Below are 3,770 nucleotides of genomic sequence, written 5' to 3'. Positions count from 1 at the left end.
GGAGCCTCCAGGGGTTAGTCTCCTGGAGCTATGGTTCGGGCGCTCAGAGGTTGGGCCCCTGGAGCTGGTGTTGTAGCCCCAGGGGTTAGGCCCCTGGAGCTATGGTTCGGGCGCTCAGGGGTTTTGCCCCAGGAGCTGGTGTTGGGGCCCCCAGGGGTTGGGCTCCTGGAGCTAGGGTTGGGGCCCCCAGGGGTTAGGCACCTGGAGGTATGGTTCGGGCGCTCAGCGGTTGGGCCCTTGGAACTGGGGTGGTGGCCCCCAGGGTTTAGGCCTCTGGAGCTATGGTTCGGGTGCTCAGGGGTTGCGCCCCTGGAGCTGGTGTTGGGGTCCCCAGGGTTTAGGCCCCAGGAGCTATGGTTCGGGCACTCAGGGGTTGGACCCCTTTAGCTGGTGTTGGGGCCCCCAGGGGTTGGGCCCCTGGAGCTGGGGATGGGCCCCCAGGGGTTGGGCATCTGGAGCTGGGGTTGGGGCCCCCAGGGTTTAGACTCCTGGAGCTATAGTTCGGGCGCTCAGGGGTTGGGTTCCTGGAGCTGGTGTTGGGGCCCCCATCGGTTAGGCCCCTGGAGGTATTGTTTGGGTGCTCAGGGATTGGGCCCCTGGAGCTGGTGTTGGAGCCCACAGGGGTTGGTCCCCTGGAGCTGGGGTTGGTTCCCCAGGAGTTAAGCCCCTGGAGCTATGGTTTGGGCGCTCAGGGGTTGGGTCCGTGGAGCTGGTGTTGGGGCCCCCAGGGTTTGGGCCCCTGGAGCTGGGGTTGGAGCCTCCAGGGGTTGTGCCCTTGGAGCTGGTGTTGGGGCCCCAGGGGTTAGGCCCCTGGAGCTATGGTTCGGGCGCTCAGGGGTTCGGCCCCAGGAGCTAAGGTTCGGGTACTCAGGCGTTTGGCCCTTGCAGCTGGTGTTGGGGCCCCCAGGGGTTGGGCACCTGGAGCTGGCGTTGGGGGCCCCGGGGGTTAGGCCCCTGGAGCTGTGGATGGGGCCCCCGGAGGTTAGGCCCCTAGAGCTATGGCTTGAGCGCTCAGGGGTTGGGCCCCTGGAGCTGGTGTTGGGGCCCCCAAGGGTTGGGCATTGGAGTTGGGGTGGGTGCCCCCAAGGGGTTAGACCCCTGGACCTATGGTGCGGGCGTTCTGGGGTTGGACCCCTGGAGCAGGTGTTGGGGCCCCTAGGGGTTGGGCTCCTGGAGCTGGTGTTGGGGCCCCCAGGGGTTTGGCCTGTGGAGGTCGGGATGGGGCCCCCAGGGGTTTGCCCCTGGAGCTATGGTTCAGGCGCTCAGGGGTTGGGCCCCTGGAGCTGGTGTTGGGGACCCGAGGGTTTGGACCCCTGGAGCTGGGGTTGGGGCCCCCGGGGGTTAGGCCCCTGGAGCTATGGTTCGGGCGCTCAGGGTTTGGGCCCCAAGATCTGGTTTTCGGGCCCCAAGGGTTTGGGCCGTAGAGCTGGGGTTGGGGCCCCCAGGGGTTAGGCCCCTGGAACTATGGTTCGAGTGCTCAGGGGTTGGGCCCCTGGAGCTATGGTTCAGGCGCTCAGAGGTTGGGCCCCTGGAGCTGATGTTGGGGCCCCCAGGGGTTAGGCCCGTGGAGCTATGGTTCGCGCTCCAGGGTTTGGCCCCTGGAGATGGTGTTGGGGCCCCCAGGGGTTGGGCCCCTGGAGCTGGTGTTGGGGCCCCAGCGGTTAGGCCCCTGGAGCTATGGTTCGGGCGCTCAGGGGTTGGGCCCCTGGAGCTAAAGTTCGGGCGCTCAGGGCTTGGATCCCTGGAGCTGGTGTTGGGGCCCCCAGGGGTTGGGCCCCTGGAGCTGGTGTTGGGGCCCCAGGGGTTAGGCCCCTAGAGCTATGGTTCGGGCGCTCAGGGGTTGGGCCCTTTTAGCTGCTGTTGGGGCCTCCAGGGGTTGGGCCCCTGGAGCTGGGGGTGGGGCCCCCAGGGGTTAGCCCCCTGGAGCTATGGTTCGGGTGCTCAGGGGTTGGGCCCTTGGAGCTGGGGTGAGGGCTCCCAGGGGTTAGGCCGCTGGAGCTATGGTTCTGGCGTTCAGGGGTTAGGCCCCTGAAGCTGGTGTTGGGGTCCCCAGGGGTTAGGCCCCTGAAGCAATTGTTCGGGCGCTCATTGGTTGGGCCTCTGGAGCTGATGTTGGGTCCTCCAGCGGTTAGGCCCCTGGAGCTGGTGTTGGGGCCCCAGGGGTTAGGTCCCTGAAGCTATTTTTCGGGCACTCAGGGGTTGGGGCCCTGGAGCTATGGTTCTGGCGCTCAGGGGTTGGGCCCCTGGAGCTCGTGTTGGGGCCAACAGGGCTTGGGCCCCTGGAGCTGGTGTTGGGACCCCAGGGGTTAGGCCCCTGGATCTATGGTTCGGGCGCTCAGGGGTTAGGCCTCTGGAGCTATGGTTCAGGAGCTCAGGGGTTGGGCCCCTAGAGCTGGGGTCGAGGGCCCCAGGGGTTGGGCCCCTGGAGCTGGAGTTGAGGCCCCCAGGGGTTGGGGCACCCAGGGGTTAGGCCCCTGGAGCTGTGGTTTGGGCGCTCAGGGGTTAGGCCCTTGGAGCTGGTTTGGGGGCCCTCAGGGGTTAGGCCCCTGGAGCTATGGTTCGGATGTCAGGGGTTGAGACCCTGGAGCTGGCGTTGGGGCCCTCAGGGGTTAGGACCCTGGAGCTGGGGTTGGAGGCCCCCAGGGGTTAGGCCCCTAGAGCTGTGGTTTGGGCGCTCAGGGGTTAGGCCCTTGGAGCTGGTTTGGTGGCCCCCAGGGGTTAAACCCCTGGAGGTATTGTTCGGGCGCTCAGGGGTTGCGCCCCTGGGTCTCGTGTTGGTGCTCCCAGGAGTTAGGCCCCTGAAGCTATGGTTCGGGCGCTCCGGGGTTGGTCCCCTGGAGCTGGTGTTGGGGCCCCCAGGGGTTGAGCCCCTGAAGCTGGTGTTGGGAGCCCCGGGGGTTAGGCCCCTGGAGATATGGATCGGGCGCTCAGGGGTTCGGCCCCTGGAGCTGGTGTTGGGGTCCCCAGGGGTTGGGCCCCTGGATCTGGGGTTGGGGCCCCCAGGGATTTGGCCCCTGGAGCTATGGTTCGGGCGCTCATGGGTTCGGCCCCTGGAGCTATAGTTCGGGTGCTCAGGGGTTGGGCCCCTGGAGCTGGTGTTGGCTCCCCCAGGGGTTAGGCCCCTGGAGGTATTGTTCGGGAGGTTAGGGGTAGGGCCCGTGGAGCTGGTGTTGTGGCCCCCAGGTTTTGGGCCTCTGGAGCTGGGGTTGGGGCACCCAGGGGTTAGGCCCCTGGAGCTGTGGTTTGGGCGCTCAGGGGTTAGGCCCTTGGAGCTGGTTTGGGGGCCTTCAGGGGTTAGGCCCCTGGAGCTATGGTTCGGGTGCTCAGGGGTTGGGCCCCTGGAGCTGGGGTTCGGGCCCTCAGGGGTTAGGACCCTGGAGCTGCGGTTGGAGGCCCCCAGGGGTTAGGCCCCTAGAGCTGTGGTTAGGACGCTCAAGGGTTGGGCCCCTGGAGCTGGTGTTTTAGGCCCCCAGGGGTTGAGCTTGTGGAGCTGGGGTTGGGGCTTCCCGATGTTAGGCCCCTGGAGCCATGGTTCTGGCGCTCACGGGTTGGGCCCCAGGAGCTGGTGTTGGGGCCCCCAGGGGTTGGGCCTCTGCAGCTGGTGTTGCGGTCCCCAGGGGTTAGGCCCCTGGAGCTATTATTCGGGCTATCAGGGCTTGGGCCCTTCGAGCTGAGGTGGGGGCACTCAGGGGTTTAGCCCCTGGAGCTATGGTTCAGGCGCTCAGGGGTTGGTCCCCTGGAGCTGGTGTTGCGGCCCCCAGGGGTTAAAC

The sequence above is a fragment of the Gopherus flavomarginatus genome, unplaced genomic scaffold (genome assembly GCF_025201925.1).
Source record: "Gopherus flavomarginatus isolate rGopFla2 unplaced genomic scaffold, rGopFla2.mat.asm mat_scaffold_91_arrow_ctg1, whole genome shotgun sequence".
NCBI lineage: Eukaryota > Metazoa > Chordata > Testudines > Testudinidae > Gopherus > Gopherus flavomarginatus.
This window is presented reverse-complemented; position numbering follows the sequence as displayed.